Source organism: Balaenoptera borealis (genome assembly GCF_965194805.1).
Source record: "Balaenoptera borealis genome assembly, chromosome: 13".
Taxonomy (NCBI): domain Eukaryota; kingdom Metazoa; phylum Chordata; class Mammalia; order Artiodactyla; family Balaenopteridae; genus Balaenoptera; species Balaenoptera borealis.
The window spans coordinates 69,845,695-69,866,448 of record NC_138870.1 but is presented as its reverse complement, the minus strand read 5'-3'; the positions used below and the strand labels follow the sequence as shown (position 1 = coordinate 69,866,448).

The following is a 20,754-nucleotide window of genomic DNA, read 5'->3' as shown; positions in this document are numbered from 1 at the left end:
CCCTTGTGCACTGCTGGTGAGAGTAAAAATTGGTGCAGCCACTATAAAAATAGAACTACCATATGATCCAACAATTCCACTTCTGGGTATTCACCTGAAAAACACAAAAACACTAATTCAGAAAGATGTATTCACCCCTATATTCATCACAGCATTATTTACAATAGCCAAGATATGGAAACAACCTAAGTGTCCATCTATAGACGAATGAATAAAGAAGATGTTTTATACACACACACACACACACACACACACACACACACACACAATGGAATATTAGTCAGCCATAAAAAAGAATGAAATCGTGCCATTTTTGACAACATGGATGGACCTAGAGGGTATTATCCTAAGTGAAATAAGTCAGAGAAAGACAAATACCATATGATCTCACTTATATGTAGAACCTAAAAAACCCAAACAAACAGACAAAACAAAAAGACTCATAGATACAGAGAGCAAACTGGTGGTTGCCAGAGGGGAGAGGAGGGAGTGGGAGGCAAGATAGGTGAAGGGGATTAACAGGTACAAACATCCAGTTATAAAATACGTAAGTCATGGGGATTTAAGATACAACATAAGGAATATTGTCAATAATATTGTAATAACTTTGTATGGTGACAGAGGGTTACCGGACTTATTGTGGTGATCATTTTGTATTTAAATGTTGAATAACTATACTGTACACCTGAAACTAACACAATATTGTATGTTTACTTCAATTAAGAAAAAGAAAAACTTCTATTTTCTAAGAGAAGTATGTTCAAAGGCATGTCATTTACAAGAAGAAAAAAGTAAGAAGTAAACCTAATCACTTAGACTGACTGTCCATAAGCAGTTCTTAGAAAGGTAAAGCCACACACACACAAAAAGAAAAACTCAAATCACTGAATTAGCTGCTTAATGTTGACTTCCATCCATAACCCTAAATTCTACACAAAGGAGGGAGCTGGCATGAACACTGTGTATGTATTCATCTTTTAATCCCAAATACTTATCGTGATACCTAGTAACATAGTAGGTACTCAATACATGTTTTTTTTAAATGTGTGTAATCTCATTTATTTTTATACAATTTTTAAAGGTCACACTATATTTACAGTTATTATAAAATACTGGCTATGTTCCCTGTGTTGTACAATACATCCTTGTAGTCTATCTTACACTCGATAGTTTGTACCTCCCACTCCCCTACCCCATTATGAACCCTCCCCCGTCTCCCCACTGGTAACCACTAGTTTGTTCTCTGTATCTGTGAGTCTGATTCTTTCTTGTTATGTTGTTTAGATTCCACATATAAGTGATATCATACCGTATCTGTCTTTCTCTGTCTGACTTATTTCACTTAGCATAATGCTCTCCAAGTCGATTCATGTTGCTGCAAATGGCAAGATTTCATTCTTTTTTATGGCTGCGTAGTATTCCATTGTGTGTGTGTGTGTGTGTGTGTGTGTGTGTGTGTGTATCTACATATAGATATATATACCACATCTTCTTTATCCATCCGTTGATGGACATTTAGGTTGCTTCCATAGCTTAGCAATTGTAAATAATGCTGCTGTGAACATTAGGGTGCATGTATCTTTTCAAATCAGTGTTTTTGTTTTTGTTTTCGGATATATACCCAGAAGTGAAATTGCTGTCAATACATGTTTATTGAACTCAAATAGCACTAAAATCTGTGATGATTTTTGGTATCCTTAAACATATATGCTACCGTCACCTTACAGCAATGAATTCACTATTTATAATTCAGCAGGCTTAAAATAAATATTTTCCAATATTCACTCTTTCTTAACTGCATTTCTATTATTCAACTTGCTTTCTTAACTGCATTTATGTAAACATAATGAATAGGGAAAGTGCTTCACCAGTGGAAAGTACTGTGAAGCAACTAAACAGATGCTAAGAAAAATTAAAATTAAAATCAAAAAATTCTGGGGGCTTCCGTGGTGGCGCGATGGTTGGGAGTCTGCCTGCCAATGCAGGGGACATGGGTTTGAGCCCTGGTCCGGGAAGATCCCACACGCCGTGGAGCAGCTGAGCCCTGTGCGTCGCAACTGCTGAGCCTGCGCTCTGGAGCCCGTGCTCTGCAGCCGGAGAGGCCACCGCAATGGGAGGCCCGGGCACAGCAGCAGAGAGTGGCCCCCGCTAGCCGTGGCTGGGGGGACCCCGCGTGCAGCGACGGGGACCCAACGCAGCCAAAAATAAAATAAATAAAATAAATACATTTTAAAAAAAAAGGAAAAAAGAAAATACATTGTTCCCATTCACATTCCCACCAACAGTGTGATCAAAGCTCCTTAATATAAGGGACCATTACTATAAATTCTATCTTAAAAGTGATTTTCAAAAAAAAAAAAAATGTTTTTAAGATTTTTTTAATATATTAGTCAAAGCCTTTAATTGCTATAATTATGTAAATACAGCCCACTATCATGATTCTGGTATTAGTATCCATGCTTTGAAATTCCCTTACAAGGTCCTCTTAGGGCAATTAACCTTTTTTGGATGGCACCCAAGAGGAATCTATGTTTTAGCATATCCTAAGCTCCAGCTAACAGCGTTTTAGGTAGGTGCTGGAATATTCTGAATTAGAACTATAAAGTTACTTAATTGTGTGACTTACAAAAATACAGATAAACTGTGCTTCCACACAGCTGAAAACCTAAATTAGTGCTCGTCTATCTGTGAATAACTACCACGTTCAATTGTTCACTGAGACTTTAAGCTCAAGAGAACCAAAATGCAAAGAGGTTATAGCTGCCCTTCAATAAAACAGTAGCCAGAATAAATTTTTTTTTAAAGCCCCAATGAGACATTTAGTCTGACAAAAATCTGTATAAGAATCGATAGTAAAGCATGATAGAGATTTTTAAACTTCCAGAACCAGTATTACACAGCCAGAGTCAACTTGAAATTTCCTTTGGTAAAGAAGGCTGAATAATTCTTCAAATACATAAAAAACAAATCCTGAAATTTAACACCAGCAAAACATTTTAACAATTCTTAGCTTCCAAAAATACCAGCCACAATCGCTACCAAATAAATTTCCATTGCTCTCCCACCCCAACATTTCTAAGCATTACCTCCCAGTTGACATGAAAATAAGAGGGGAAGGGGGCGAGGCAATGAACAAGGAAGAAAAAGAGAAAGCCCTCATGACTTACAAATTAAACTTCCTATTAATCAGGAATTGGCTCTATGTTGTTTTTGCATATATTAGCATGATCCAAGAACTAAAGCTGAGCCATTTAGTCATTTATTACACATACTATTCCTCATAAAATAGAACCTTGCCAGCTAAACACTTAACTTGGTTTACTAGTTCCTGAATACACAGCAGTCTAAATGCAGTACACATGCATAACTAAACTGTATAGCTAAGATATTACTTTCGCCAAATCCCACATTTGTTCTTTTTCTTGACTTGGCCAAAAATAAAGCCTATTATTTATAGTTGAAGCCTGAAACTTTCAACAAATTGATAAGTAAACAAATTAATACATATACCAAGTATTTAAATAGAGGCTTCTGATGCCTACAGTTTTAAGAACACACAGCTATAAATTTTTAGCCCCAAAACCCCACTGTTCTAAAATTTGTATATGACCTACTAAATACTTCTCACAAATTATATCCTGACAGCATGTTATTTCTCCTTACTGAAAATATTACTGTACTCACTAACATATAATTTTCTTTCTTAAAAAGATGAGGAAAAACCCTGAACTCCTACATGCCAAGCCTTACCACCACACGGCCAGACACTCTGGAGCCCCACATTGGCAACCTACAAAGTCACATTCGCTCAGTTCAGCGATAAGCCTGTTAGGTTGCCCTACACAATCTTCTGTGCTACACATTACACAGCAAATTTAAGTGGTGACAACTATCAAGTACTGTGCTTTGCAAACTCTGAAACAATGCACATTTGTAAAGGTAGCAGCCAATATTCAATAGATTTTTTTTTCATTTGTTGAATATATAAACACTGATAACTCTGGCACTTGATTCTAAATTCGCCAACTGTAATTACAAACACATGTGCGCATTACATACTACGGATGCACTTAAAATAATTACCTTATTGAAGATGTCTGCTTCTCCACAAGCTACTAGAAATAGCTGCAGAGCTACTCTGAATGCAATAGCTTTCCATGTGCAAACACATTAATCAGAACAACTTATATACTTGGAAAGGCAATACAGATATCTGTATAACACACTTCTTCATTTTTTTACCTCCCTAGAAAATTTTATTCCACTGCTTCCAAGCAGATCTCACTTTGCAAGTGTGCCCATTCGAATTCTACAGGATAGGGTGGCTACAATAATGTAAAGGGCACTGAGGTATGGTCACAGCTTCCTTTTCAGGATGTCTCCCGTAAATTTTTCTCATCCCGTTGTCTCTGATTCTGAGATTACTTAACCAGTTCACTCTTAAACTAATGGCTTCACTGAAGAATATTTATGTGATATATATAAAACCATACAATTAACAGGCTAAGATTGTTAATCTCTGTAGTGGACATGAGTTGAAGAGAATGGGCAATAGTCAAGAGCATTTACTGGAGACCCGAAAATCTGTCGCTGCTGAAACAATGTTGTTTAAGTGGACAGAGCTGTGGGCTGGGTACCCACCACCACTTCTTTCCTAGGGCACATAACTGAGAAGCGGCCCTGGGGCCACCCTCTTATTTTTCCAACACAGATAATCATCCAGGAGAAGAACTCGAAGAGATGAAAGTAGCTGGTTGGGGGAAACCCAACTCTGGAGTGGATGAGGCAGGGTCTGTTTTTCATTAAAAGTCTTACAGTATCTTTGACTTTTCAAATTAGAAGGATTACTTTAATAAAAACAAACTTGTTATAAAAATTAAGAAAGTTAAATAATCTCAAAACCAGTTTTAAGTAATAATGTTCCTACTGCTTAACAGGCTCCAGGGTACACAAAATAGGAAACTGAGCAGGAACTCCATCTCTATTACCAAAGTTCTCACAACCAGCGGGCCAGCACAGAAGCAGGCACTCCAGTTAGCTACGTGATAATGGTGGCCGCAAGGGGGCAAGAGGGCCTGGTATTTCCAGTTATTCTGATATGTGTGTTCCAAATGCTGGAGACTTCCTGGTACCACCAGGAATCAAAAGAAATCGAAGACCACATCCTTAGTTGTGGCTCTGCCACTATGTGAGGTATTCTACATTCCTGATTTAGGCTCTCAAAACTCGACCTCAAGTGTTAAAAGGAGACGCCAAAATAACAAACATAAAAGTGCTTAACAGCTATAACTTGTATGGCAATTTAATATTCTGTTCTGCCACTTTGTTTTTTCTCTCTTTCTCTCTTTTTACTTTTCTTTTCTTTTTTTTAACTTGTTGGACTATCCTGTCACTGGTGTGCTTTCAAGTGGAGCTGTGTTATGGAGTGATCTTTTCCCCCACCCCTCAGATTTCTGGGTAAAGTCTTGAATTAAAACTAGATTTTTTTTTAAGTTGTGTATCCCCTGTGTTGAGAATGAGATAGTCATTTCTGGAGAAGATTCATTCATACCAATAAAAGAGAATCAAATTGGAAAATTCAAAGGCCCAACAAACAGAATGCAAATGGCTCTGAATAAGTAGTGTAGTTTAATCTCAGTACAAGAGATAAATCAATACATATACAAAAAGGATTAGAAGAAAATATAACAGAGGGTTAAGAATGATGATAGGCTTGAGGTGGTAGAATTACAGTTTAACTCCTCCTTTTTTGTTTGTTTTTTATAATGAGCATTATGACTGGCGAAAAATAAAATAAATGTTACAAGTGTTTTTTTTTAAATTGTTTTAAGAAAGCCAACATAAAAGATCAGAATTAGAGGGCAAACAAAGAAAACATCAGACTTTCCTTATTTAACAGGTCACTCAACTGTGTATCAGTCAAGAAAAGGGACTTTCCTAAGGATACAGAGCAATTCAAAGGTTGTATGGTATAATTGGTTAAAAGTAGACTATCTGAGCCCAAATCCTGCCTTTGCAACTTTCTAGCTATGTGACCTTGGGCAAATTACATTACATCTGGCGGCCTCAGTTTCTTTATCTGTAAAATACAGGTAACAACAGAACCTTCCCGCCAGGGTCATTAGGAAGTCTAGGTAAAAGTGCCTGGGCCAATACCTGGCACATGTGAAAAACTCAAACAATGTTTTTTTGCTAGGAAAAAGAATCACACTGTCATTACCCTCTCATTATCATCATCTGGGAGGTAGGTTTCACACATACTATCCAGTCATCTATGGCTTTCCCTGTGTTTTTAATCTCAATCTGTGTGCACTATAAACAACTGGGGACCACCTCCAGTCAAGGGCAAAGAGACCCAGAACTATTTTTCTTGACAAATCTTGTGAACTACTCATCGAAAAAATGAAATCCATAAATCATAATTTCAGTTTTCTAAAGCAACCTGATCAAAGGAAAATTAATGTTCAGAACAAATAAATTCACACTTAATGAAAACACCTCCAGCTATTAGGAAGCTGACAGAAAATACGAAAGTCTAGAAAAGTGACTGGTAAAAAGAAAACTTACTTTGAATACACAGATTAGCAAGATCTTTTGAAAAAATAATTCCCCCTAACTCCATTTCTAAATCTGGATGTATTCCAAAAAATATTTTCTACTGATGGTTTTTTAAAAAAGACATTTTATTAACATTTATTTTTAAAAAGAAAAAGGCTTCTTGCTCTAAATCTCGTTTATAATCTCCCTTCCTGCTCTCCTACACTAGAAGAGAACATTCTGAAATTTTGGATAATAGGAAGAGCTCTCAAAAATTCAAGGCGATTAGCTTGTAATGACCTTGGCATTTCCTGATTCCCTATGGTTCACAGGTATCATCTCCTCAACAACAAGAGCAGAGAGATGTTTACTGCACAAGCATAATACCATCAAAGGTCATGAAGTCACTCAATATTTTTCCTAGGGAAGTATAAATGGATACTGCTATCTACAAGAAACAAAATATAAGACAATAACGTCACTCAATAATAGCCGTATGTTCTCAGAGAGTCATAACAGTTCTACCTCTAAAAGATTTATGATGGAATATAAGCCTGACAACTGATTATCTTTCCAAGTCTCCATCCAACAATTTTATTTCCTTCAAGTCTAACAAGTAACATAATTGTTATGTCCTTCCTATTTAAGACTGCCAGATGAGAGGCTCTGACTAAATAGCCAATCTCCCTTCACTCCTCATTAAGGTAATTATAGACTCTTAATGCACACCACGGCACTTTCATATGACTCCAAAATTAATAAATGATTGTTTCTGAATTTCCAGTCTAGCTTGCATGTCTCAATGCTCAAAACTGAGCTACATCAGAAGGAAACTGGACAAGATTTTCCTTCCCCAGGGCAATTAACCTTGATTATCACTAATTCTCCTAACAAATTATAAGAATAATTGATTCTTATAACAAATCCAGAAGTTCTTTGTGTCTTCATTTTCCTGATGAGGAAATCAGACCACAGAGAAATTAACTGAAATATCTCGGGCTGTAAGTAACAAAGGCTGGCACTCAAATGGTTACTTGGCAAGAAAGCCTATACTCTGCCTTTCAGTGCACTGAGCAGGCTAGGTGTGTTTTCAAAAGTCCTAGGATGCTTTGTAATGTACTCCAGCCTGTGCTTTGGTTTGGTAAGGCACAAAAGGCCATATAAGATCCTATCTCCCAGAAAGCCTTGCACAACCACAGCTAATAGGGAGCAGAAAACTGCAGTGGGAGTTCCTACATTGAAACAAATGGAAACCTCCATGCCACAAGCTTTCCCCTCACAAGCAGGATCCCGCTTCTGAGTAAGTTAACTGTACCAGTTAACTCTCAGCTTCAAACCCACTCTTGCACCAAATTGTAAGACTTGATGTGTCATAATTGCTATAGTTATATATTTCTCTTCAATTCTATGGCTATAAATCCTAATTCACTCATGCAGCCTGTATTTAATGAGTGCCTACGATGTATCAGGCTCTGTGGTAGGTGCTATGAAGATGCAATGAACAAACACATGCCATGAAAAACCTACAGTCTTATAGATGAGCTAGATGGAACATGTTAAATTCAAAGGATTATAACAAGAGGCAGAAAGTGAGGGATGCTTGTCAAAATGTGCTTTGTTTCTTAGGATGGATTTTATTGACACTTGATAAAGTCAGGGTGAAAGAACTAGAATAGACTTTTTTAATGCCACTGAAGTTAATTTTTCTTGAAACTATCTCTATTCCACAGCTTAGTAAATCACATCCTCTCGAGGTGGCAACATTATATGAGGTTTCACATTAGTATTTAAATCATTCTTTCACAAACAATTTTAGGGGAAAAAGAAAAACATGTAAGAAGTAGTATGTTTCCATGTGAGAATACTACTTAAATGCAAGTCCTTTGATTTTTCTTTCTTAAGTCAAATGCTGATGCATAATTCATTAGGAGAGTCTTTATAATGGCAGGAGTTGGGAGAGCTGGTGACCAATTTGCAAAATATACAAAGGAAAAAACCTTGTAGTTCTTCCAGCAGCAATCCAGCAGAAGTGAAAACAGCCACAGAATGTGTGAGAAAAAGCACTGATGATGTCAGAGGACCCAGATTCTAATCCTTGCTGTAACCAGAAGACAGATTTGGGTAGGTCAGAAGACAGATTTGGGTAGGTCATTACCATCTTGAGACCTCAATTTCTTCATCTCCAAAGTGAGGATAAAACTGCTTGGCCTAAATGTAAAATAGATAGCTATCGGGAAGCAGCCGCATAGCACAGGGAGATCAGCTGGGTGCTTTGTGACCACCTAGAGGGGTGGGATAGGGAGGGTGGGAGGGAGATGCAAGAGGGAGGCGATATGGGGATACAGGTATAGCTGATTCATTTTGTTTTAAAGCAGAAACTAGCACTAGTTTAATTAATTATACTAGTTTAACTAGTATAATTGTAAAGCAATTATACTCCAATAAAGATGTTTAAAAAAAAAAAAAACTGCTTGGCCTATTTACACCACACAGTTCTCATGAGGAGTCAAACACTATAGAGGATGGGAAAGCACTTTGAAAAAAATATTACATCCTACATAAATGGTCACACATATCATCACAGAAATCTCAGAAATTTAGTCAGAGCAAGGCAATGACTTTTCAATAAATCTTTAAATAGCTTGCATATTTTAATCTCTATTTCTGTCACTCTCACCAAAATTAACTTGGAATTTTTTTTCCAAGGAGTTTGCTAAAATCAATCAATTATTCTCTTCACAATTTTTAGAAATTACCTCATAGTCAACTGTTGGATGCATAGTCTTTTTCAGACAATGGGTTCATTGCATAATTGTAGACATAGTTTCTATTCAGTAGGAAACTATAATAAAGAAGTCATTTCTCAGTTCTTTAAATGTTAATACTCAAAGTACCAAAAGAGAATTTGTGGAATTCAGAAAATAAAAAACAGAAAATAAAAAAACATAATTGAAGCTATTATGAAGACTGAAGTAAGCAGAAATCTTTTTTTTTTTTTTTTTTTTTAACTTTCTCTGCTCCTTAGTCAAAATGCCCATGTTTTCTGGTCCAGATGAAAACTAAACAAGCATGAGTTTCTTCTCTCACTGGGTGGCATACACTAGTGAACCCACCCAGCACTGCCACTCACAGAAAGCATGGGAAACAAGGAAGTAAAATGCTCTTCTGAAGAGTAACTTTTACTCACCAGAAACTGGAGGGGAGAGGAGGGATTTTAGCTATTTTGCTGGAAGGTACACAGATTAAACCCAATGACTTGTGTGTCCTTTCAAATTAACTCCATTTAGAAAACCTCTCATTAAATGTAATCTAATTTAAATGCATATGGGAACCACTTATACTTAACTCCTCTCTTGATGAGCAATTAGTTTTATTCTTGCTTTCCTTTCCTGATCTACTTACAGCTAAAATACAGCAGAGGTAAGAAACATTTATTAAATTATCTTTTGCTGAGCTTTCTAGATCCAAACAAATCCTTCTCCCCCTCCAACCCTCACTTCAGCCATTAGGAGGTGGACAAGACAAGACAAAAATTAGGTTTTTGCTCTCTTCACAAGTCATAATCAAATGACAAGGAGACATATAAAAAGATGCTCAACAGCACTAGTCATCAAGAAAATGTAAGTCAAACCCACAACAAGATAATCATTTCACATTCACGACAATGACAAGAATGACAAAGACAGATAATAACAAGTACTGATGAGGTGTGGAGAAAATGGAACACTCACAGACTGCTAGTGGGAATGTAAAATAGTGCAGCCACTTAGGAAAATAGTCTGGCAGTTCCTTAACTGGTTAAACATAGAGTTATCACATTACCAGCAACTCCACTCCTAAGAATATACCCAAAAGAACTGAAAATAGGTACTCAAACAAAAACTTGTAAAGGAATGTTCATAGCAGCACTATTCACGATCACCAAAAGGTGGAAACAATCCAAATGTCCATCAATTGATGCATGGCTAAACAAATTTGGTGTATCCATACAATGGAATCCACAGTGAAATATTAGTTGGCCATAAAAAAGGAATGAAGTACTGGTGTATGCTACAACATGTTAAACCTTGAAAACATTTTGCTAAGTGAAAGAAGTCAGCCACAAAAGATTACATATTATATAATTCCATTTATATGACTAGTCTAGAACTGGCAAATCTATATAAAAAGATTAATGGTTGCATAGGACAGGGGGATGAGGGCATAGGGGGTGATAGCTAAAGGATATGGAGTTTCTTTTTGAAGTGATTAAAATGTTCTAATCATTGTGGTGACAGTTGCACAGATCTGTGAATATATTAAAAACCCTCTTCTGGGTATATACCCAAGGAAAATAAAATCAGGATCTCAAAGAGATATCTGCACTCCCATGTTCATTGTAGCATTATTCACAGTAACCAAGATATGGAAACAACCCAAATGCCCTTCAACAGATGAATGGATAGAGAAAAATATATGTATCTGTATAAAATGAAATATTATTCAGCCATGAGAAAGAAGGAAACCCTGCCTTTTGTGACAGCATGAATGGACCTTGAGAATATATGCTAAGTGAAATAAGCTAGAGAGAGAAAGACAAATACTGTATGATCTTGCTTTTATGTGGAATCCAAAAAAAAGAAAAAAATCCAACCACAGACACAGAAAGTAGATTAGTGGTTACCAGGGGCTGCGGTAGTGGGGAGAATGGGGATTTATTGGTCAAAGGGTACAAAGTTGCAGTTACGTAGAACAAATAAGTGTAGATATCAAATGTACAGGCATGATGACTATACTTAATACTGTACTGAACACTGGAAAACCGTTGAGAGTAGATTTCAAGTGCACTCATCACACACAAAAATGGTAATATGTGAGGAGATATGTTAGTGGGCTTGACTATAGTAATCATTTCACTATGTATGTATGTATCAAGTCATCATATTATACACCTAAAATATACACAATTTTTATTAAAAATACAGAAATGGGAAAAACACTGACTTGTACAATTTAAATGGGTGAATTGTATGATATGTGAATTAAATTTCCATAAAGCTATTGCCAAAAAAAAAAAAAAACAAGAAAAAAGAGCAGAAAGTATGCAATTTTAGAGATCAGGTAAACTAATCATTGTAATTCAAAATTCAAATCACTTTAATTGTAGAAATTTCATTATAAAAATCTTTTGAACAAACAACAAAAATAATAATAAAAACTACCATTTATCTAGCATGTACCATTTGCTGGGAACCTTACACACTTCATCTCAAACTTTCTTAACATTCAGATGTTTTTATTTCCATGATGCAGTTAAATGAGAATCTAAGAGAAAGCATACGTTGCTGTGGTCACACAGTTAGAAAACCAATGGCACCAGAACACGTACCCAGCATTACCTGACACCAAAGCTGTGCTCTTTCTCCTACATTATGACATCATAATTAAAAGAAACAGAGTCATGTTTTCTCTATCAGGCCCAAAGAAAATTACTACATGAGTAATTTAGGTATAAAGAAGGGAAAAAGCATTCACCCAGTGTTAATTGTATCTGTATTACATGATATTTTCATTCATTCTTTAAATATATTTCCTGAGAGTCTACTATCTGCAAAATAGAGAGATGGTTGTAAAACCTTTTTAAATGAATATTTTATTCATTTGCAGTCTTTGTTTATTTATCTTGTTAATGTATCTTATGATTCAGGCTTATTTCAAATATCATCATCAAAAAGCCACAGAAATGTAGTAAGTTCCATATCACTCCAAATGTAGTAAGCACTCAATATTCTGAATATATATGCCAAAATAGAAAAGTGATGCTTCCTATTTGTAATCAACAGGATTAAACTCTCCAGAATCCAGAATGGGTATGAATGTGGTATTTGCAGGTCTAAATCCTAAGTCTGTATGCTTACTTGGATCCACAACTTCGAACTGGATCTTAATAAATTTGCCCCAAACTTCCTATTTCCATTTTCCTATGAAAGGTTAAATCTCTATAAACATAAAGGAAAACATATCAAAAATCATGGTAGGGACTTCCCTCGTGGTGCAGTGGTTAAGAATCTGCCTGCCAATCTACAGATTCAATGCAATCCCTATCAAACTACCACTGGCATTTTTCACAGAACTAGAACAAAATATTTCACAATTTGTATGGAAACACAAAAGACCCTGAATAGCCAAAGCAATCTTGAGAACGAAAAATGGAGCTGGAGGAATCAGGCTCCCTGACTTAAGACTATACTACAAAGCTACAGTAATCAAGACAGTATGGCACTGGCACAAAAACAGAAATATAGATCAATGGAACAGGATAGAAAGCCCAGAGATAAACCCACACACATATGGCTACCTTATCCTTGATAAAGGAGGCAAGAATATACAGTGGAGAAAAGACAGCCCCTTCAATAAGTGGTGCTGGGAAAACTGGACAGGTACATGTAAAAGTATGAAATTAGAACACTGCCTAACACCATATACAAAAATAAACTCAAAATGTATTAAAGACCTAAATGTAAGGCCAGACATATCAAACTCTTAGAGGAAAACATAGGCAGAACACTCTACGACATAAATCACAGCAAGATCCTTTTTGACCCACCTCCTAGAGAAATGGAAATAAAAACAAAAATAAACAAATGGGACCTAATGAAACTTAAAAGCTTTTGCACAGCAAAGGAAACCATAAACAAGACCAAAAGACAACCCTCAGAATGGGAGAAAATATTTGCAAATGAAGCAACTGACAAAGGATTAATCTCCAAAATTTACAAGCAGCTCATGCAGCTCAATAATAAAAAAACAAACAACCCAATCCAAAAATGGGCAGAAGACCTAAACAGACATTTCACCAAAGATGATATACAGATTGCCAACAAACACATGAAAGAATGCTCAACATCATTAGTCATTAAAGAACTGCAAATCAAAACTACAATGAGATATCATCTCACACCGGTCAGAATGGCCATCATCAAAAAATCTACAAACAATAAATGCTGGAGAGGGTGTGGAGAAAAGGGAGTACTCTTGCACTGGGATTGTAAATTGATACAGCCACTATGGAGAACAGTATGGAGGTTCCTTAAAAAACTAAAAATAGAACTACCATACGACCCAGCAATCCCACTACTGGGCATATACCCTGAGAAAACCATAATTTAAAAAGAGTCATGTACCAAAATGTTCATTGCAGCTCTATCTACAATAGCCAGGACATGGAAGCAACCTAAGTGTCCATCAACAGATGAATGGATAAAGAAGATGTGGCACATATATACAATGGAATATTACTCAGCCATAAAAAGAAATGAAATTGAGTTATTTATAGTGAGGTGGATGGACCTAGAGTCTGTCATACAGAGTGAAGTAAGTCAGAAAGAGAAAAACAAATACCATATGCTAACACATATATATAGAATCTAAGAAAAAAAAAGAGGTCATGAAGAACCTAGGGGTAAGATGGGAATAAAGACACAGACCTACTAGAGAATGGACTTGAGGATATGGGGAGGGGGAAGGGTAAGCTGTGACAAAGTGAGAGAGTGGCATGGACATATATACACTACCAAATGTAAAATAGATAGCTAGTGGGAAGCAGCCGCATAGCACAGGGAGATCAGCTGGGTGGTTTGTGACCACCTAGAGGGGTGGGATAGGGAGGGTGGGAGGGAGGGTGACGCAAGAGGGAAGAGATATGGGAACATATGTATATGTATAACTGATTCACTTTGTTATAAAGCAGAAACTAACACACCACTGTAAAGCAATTATACTCCAATAAAGATGTAAAAAAAAAAAAAAAAGAATCCGCCTGCCAATGCAGGGGGCACAGGTTCAATCCCTGGTCCAGGAAGATCCCACATGCCGCAGAGCAACTAAGCCACACGCACCACAACTGCTGAGCCCGCATGCTGCAACTACTGAAGCCCACGCGCCTAGAGCCGGTGCTCCACAACAAGAGAAGCCACCGCAATGAGAAACCCACTCACTGCAACGAAGAGTAGCCCCTGCTCGCTGCAACTAGAGAAAGCCCACGCGCAGCAACGAAGACTGAACGCAGCCAAAAAAAAAAAAAAAAAAAAAGAATCACAGCAAATAGGTGGATCTCTTTAGAAGTACTCACTAAACCACATGAAATTGCTGATCTTTGACCATTCTTGACAGACAAAATGGCACTACCATATGGTTCATACTACACTTAAGAATTACACATTTTCTGAATTCAGGCTTTATATTCAAACTGTTGGCCAACTCTTGACCTTCATTGTGTACCAAGAGGTCCAGCACCAGCGTCCAGGGGACCAGGATTCTAATCCAACACGGTCACTTAGCAGACTTGTGACCATAAGTAAATTATGCCCTGAGCCTCCAGAGTTCCCCGTTCTGAAACCTGGGAATTAAAACATCGGCCTGGATTTACAGGTTTATTGTTGGGATATACTAGGAAAGCTCAGATTTCATAGATTTAAAGCACTGCCACATGTAGGGAATATTAGTTTCTATCTTGCTTTGCTTTGCAACTTCCACAATACTCTGCAACATGAAAGAGTAGAGGAGCTTTTTTGGTTTTTAACTGGATTAGATGAAGTTTGAAATCTAACTCCACAACAACTCATTTTGTGTCCTTGGGTATGCTGCCTAACAGTGTTCCTTAAACTGTCTCATCTATAAAACTGGTAATGAGGGGACAGCCACTCTTTTGCTCCTGATAATGGGTTCCATGCAGGAATATGAGCCCACGGTTGTCAAATTCTTTTTAATTTTTTTTTAAATTAAGAAAGGTGTAAATATGCACCGGGGAGTAAAGTGTCCTAATTTTTAGATGTTGGCTACCTACTGTTTTATTTGTTTTGTTCTGTTTTCCTTTGCTTTTTATTTTTTTGTAACACAGTTCAGAATAACCAAAAAACTAGGCTGCCAATTTACAACTTCAGAAATGTACAAAATGCCTGATATATTGTCAGTGCTAAACAATGTACTGAATGAATGCCCTCTGGATAATTAAAAGAGGTCCCTTGAAGATTTCAAGGTGTTTTGTGTTGTTCATTTCCTGCTTCGGATTTTCCAATTGTTTCTAATTTTTTAAAGAGCCGATTTTTATTTGCTCAATTTAGGTGCCTAAAATAAGTCTTTTAAAGTACACAATATAAAATTACCCTTCACCTATTACTCTTAGGAGTAAAATCAGCAGATAATAAATTTGCCTTAGGAGCAGGTTCACAAGGTGGTGAAGAATTTTACCACTGAATTGCTTTAAGGTCCTCAACTTCCAGGCATACCAGGGTAGGGGTGATAAATTCCTCATGGATACAAACACCCCAGCATTCTAAATCACCCTCTCATCTTCCACCCTTACATTTGTGATGCTTTAAATATGAATATGTTAATTTCTCAACAGATTGTGTAAAGAACAATGCTTGTATATGAGAAGCAGAAAAGGCTCATGGGCATTTCAATAACTAAGTCTTGGTCTTACATATAAACCTCCTCATTTTCTACATAATGAATGATGCAACACAGGGTACTGTGGTGCACAGCCTTAAAGGCCACTCTACTTGATTCAATGATAAATCCAGGCACCTCACATATGTCTGTCCCCACAGTTAACTGGCACTCGCAGAAACAATTTACCAAATATTCCAAAGCATCCAAATATGAATGCACCATTAAAACTTGACAAGCATCCACTAATTCTGATAATAGCACCATTATCATTTTTAATTCTACCACCAGCAATTTGTGCCATTCTCTGATGGCGCAAATAAGAATAGATGATTACAAAGTAAAAGCTTGTTCCTTAGAACACAATATTTACATTTTGTGTAATAAAATATAATGAAAAGTTGACATTTTGCCCAAAGATGTACCAGGTTTGCCAAAGATTTACCAGAAAAGTCTATTGCATTCAAAACTGGATTCATTTGACCAAAAAAAAAATAAAGAAAAATGATTTACACACCGAGTTTTCCAAAAGAAATAAAGCAAAAGAACCAAAACACCTATTACCCTTCTTCTATTCAATTTTACATAATATTGGATAATTTAATTTTCACTATTTCATAATGACAAAAATAAAACTAAATGATACTAATGTGATCGGATTTGGGAGGGGGTGGGGAGGGGGAGAGGAGGAAGTAATTGCTTTTGTTGTCATTATCTTTTGGAGGTATCTTCACTAATACAGTCACGAGGCACCCTTTGCATTGATGGTAACAAAATGTGAACTTTCTAAACAAGGTTGTGTCCTACTCATGTTCAAGTCCCATGAGCCAAGAAACAAACCAAGACCAATAAACAGAGGAGCAATCCTGTAAAGATCCTTCCTGGTTTCTCTAAGGGAAGACTCAGAGTCCCACTGAGTCATTTTTAATATTTAATTTTAGAATGCCAGTTAGAGAATGAGAATATTTTAATTATCTTTTTCTTTTTCTGTCTTTTTTTTTGTTTTTTTTAATTCCTAGTCCTTAACACAGATCTTGAATATAGAAGGAAGGGAGCGAGTAAAGGCAAATCTGGGGGAGGCAGAAGCCAGCTTAGCCATCTTGCACATTATCCCAAAGGAGACGAGAAACAGCAAGTTACAAGAGGCAACAGGAAAATGCTTCACAGATCCTAAACAAGCAAATAGCTGAAAGACTGGCATTAAAAAAAAAAGAAGGCAAAAACATCTTTTTTTTTTAAAGTCCAGGCACAATTTTCAGGGCGCCGTTTCTGAAGCACTCTGACGTGCCTTGGTACCTCTTAGAGCGCTTTTCTCTTACAGTCCAGTGAAAACAACAGCTAAAATAAAATATTTATAATGATCCCAACTCCAAGCACTTTTTTTTTACAACTTTATTGAGTTTTACTTTATATCATAATATTCACCTATTTCAAGTGTACAATTCAATGATTTTTATTAAACTTACTGCGTGGGGCAGCCATCACGATAAATCAGTTTTAGAATATTTTCACAATCTTATTAAGATCCCTGATGTTTATTTGCATTAATCCCATTCCCACTCCCAAGAAGCCACTAATCTACTTTCTATTTTCTATAGACATTTGCCTTTTCTGGGCATTTCACATGAATGGAATCACACAATATTCTATCACTTTCTAAATATGTAAAATCACTTAACTTTGCTATGCCTCATTTTCCTCACAATGATCATACCTATATCTCACAGAGCTATTATAAGGAATAAATGAGATAATCCATGTAAAGTGCTTAGAACCCTGGCTGGCACATGTCAAAGGCACAATACACTAACTTAAAGTAGTTAATACCCTACTATGGTTTGCTGTCTACTACAGATTCTATGTCAGCAGAGCCTCAAATTCAACATGTCCAAAAATGAACTCTCCCTTCAAAACTGCTTTCCTCCTAAGTCTCTTCACACAGAGAACACTCGGAGTATCCAGACAGTTATCAGAAACTTCCACAAATTCTTTCATTCTTTCCTACCCATTCTCACATCCAGTCAGCAAGTTCTAGAGTCCTCTTTCCTCCCTTGAATTTGCCTCTTTATCTTCATTCCCTGAGCTTTAGTCACAGTTCCTCAATTTTTTTTTCCTGATTTAGTGCAAAAGCTTCCTACCTGTTCTCTCTACCTTCAGTGGTGTTTTCCTCCAATCCATCCTGCTTCTGTCAAAGGATTCTTTCTTAATATGCAGGTCTGATCATCTCTCTCTCCTTCAAGGGCCCCCCTAGCTTTCAGTTGAGCTCCTTAACGTGATACCCAGGGCCCATCACAAACTGATTTCTACCTACTTCTGTATTTCCGTCCCTGGCCAGTCTCCTAAATATGCCCTTGGTACTGGTCGTTCTGAACAACCTGCAGTTTTCTCAATGTGTGAGCCAGTCTTAGGGCTTCAGGCAAGCTAGTCAGTTCACAGCACCCTCGAGACGGCCATTTGCCTTTCCCAAAGCTCAGCTCAAGTATCACTTTGTTAATCAGATTCCCAGTCACGAATCACCAAGCATGATTTGGAGGTACCTTCTCTGTCCAGAGTTGAATGAGGTAATACTCAAAAAGAAGCTTTCACAGTGCCATCAACTCAGTGAAGTGGCTCTTCTTGAGCCCAAGTTCAGCATCACTTGACTTTGGTGAAGGGTAGGGGTGGGGAAAGTATGGAGGAGGGAGGGAGGTGTGTGGGAAAGGGAGGAGAAGCAGAGAGAGGAAATGGGGAGAGGAAAGAGAAATAGGGTATGAAAGGACAGGAAGGGAGGAGGGAAAATGGAAGATGATAAAGGTAAAGCATGCTCCCTGAGGACAAAGGATGTTGGAGGAGAAAGAGGAAGAAGGGGTAAGACCCACATCTCCGAGGGGGGGCTTTTCTTTTGGGCATGAGCCTTTAGTAACAATGTGAACCCTTTCTGTTTCCCCTTCCTGTGATGATAACCATACCATTTTTCTTTCTATTTTTCTGATTCTGAAACACTACCACTCACAGTGATTCTAGCCCTAAAGTGGAGGAAAAATTTACACGCTTCCATCTGCTGGAGACAACATTTCATTTCCTTTCTAAAGCATTCTCCACATTAACTGTCAATCAACCAAGAGTTACTTTTCAGGTTCTCCATCTGTTTTCATTTTTTTCATTTCTTTCATCAGAATCCACGGAAAACTAGACTTATTTCAATACGCCATAAATATCAAGGATATTTGGGTGAAAGAATCAGAGTTAAAAGAGGTATTAGAGGTTATCCAAATCAGCAGTTTCCAGTACTTTCTCCACAGGCCCCTTTAAGTATATCCACCTGCACTCAACCCAAGGCCTGGCTTTCAAATAGTTTCTACACCTAACTTTGTCTTTTCACAATGCAGCTTTCAATTTTAGTAACCAAAAATCAAAGCTAACAATCAGATTTTCTGATAAACATAAGCTACTCAGTGCTAAGACCCCTGAATTTATATAATTATTAATCAAAACCCAAGACAAAACAAAATCTCAACATTTTGTTAGCCTATATGATCCCATATTGGATAACTACAAGCTTAGGGGTTTTAATGGAAGTTGATGGTGGATTCTGATTGTGAATTTCCATGTCCCTTCCCAGGCTTCAAGCTACTGACTCCAGCCAAACTCTTCCAAGGTTAGAGAGGTGAAAGCCCAAGATATCTTAGAGCTCTCAATACTGCTGATGATCCTTCTTTTCTGCACTGTTTCTTCACAGGACCTTAATAAGTGTCTTCTTATCCTGTTCTCATCTTGGAATGCACAAAGAGAATTTAAGGAGTCCATGAACTTGGATGGAAAAAAAAGTACATCTTAGCTTTCACTAGTCATAAAGAAACTTAGCAATGCCTTTAATTCTGAATAAAGGCAACTAACCATGGCAGTGATTTCATCACCAGTAGGAATCACAGATGCTTTTCTATCACAGTACAATTGTTGCAAATTTCTCAAAAAATCATTTACCCTCATCACCACTTCGATATTATTGCAGTTAATGGATCTACCACCTGGTTTTGTTATTAAATAGATTAATAAAGAAGGATATATGTCACTATACAATAACTTGGTATTTTAGTATCTTGATAAATATATTTCAATTTGGGGGCTTCTATATGTTTTGTTTTATGCAAGTAATACAATTTTTTAAGAAGAAGTCCATAGGTTTCAACAGATGGACAAAGGGATCCATGACACAAATAAAAGCTGCTTTGAAAGCAAAATTCACTCAAATGCATCTCTGTGTACCCTGCAATAACAAGATGGGGTAATAAAAAGTAAGTACTTCTTTGAGTGCAATCTAACACAGTTAGTGGGGAAAAACAGGATTCAATTTCAGATCTCCCGAACTCTCGTGTATTCCGATGCTTTCATAGAGGGGGTCAGGAGCCTGAGCTTCAGAGACAGACATGTGTGGTTTCAAATCTGATTCATCATTTAATGGCCAATGACCTCAGGCAAGTTACTTAACCTCACAGAGCCTGTGTCCATGTTTATAATAACTGCCTTATTGGATTGAGAGGATGAACTGCAATGAAATATGTAAAGAACTCACTATGATATTCTGCACATAATTTAATTATTAAGAAGATATAATAGGGACTTCTCTGGTGGTGCAGCAGTTAAGAATCCGCCTGCCAATGCAGGGGACATGGGTTCAATCCTGGTCCATGAAGATCCCACATGCCGCGGAGCAATTAAGCCCATGTGCCACAACTACTGAGCCTGCGCTCTAGAGCCTGCGAGCCACAACTACTGAACCCACCTGCCACAACTACTGAAGCCCGCGCA

The 20,754-nt window shown here is 37.2% G+C and overlaps 1 protein-coding gene and 1 long non-coding RNA gene across 8 annotated transcripts in view; one reads left to right on the top strand and one right to left on the bottom strand.

Annotated features, from left to right (window-relative positions):
• Positions 1 to 19,804, top strand: part of LOC309609382 — a 266,481-nt gene extending 246,677 nt beyond the window's left edge. The window contains exon 2 of the long non-coding RNA XR_014233396.1: positions 13,737 to 19,804. This is a non-coding gene — a long non-coding RNA (uncharacterized lncRNA). The remainder of the gene's footprint in view (positions 1 to 13,736) is intronic.
• TMTC2 (transmembrane O-mannosyltransferase targeting cadherins 2) overlaps positions 1 to 20,754 on the bottom strand; it is an 889,086-nt gene that overhangs the window by 849,480 nt on the left and 18,852 nt on the right. The gene's annotated exons all lie outside the window — the stretch shown is intronic.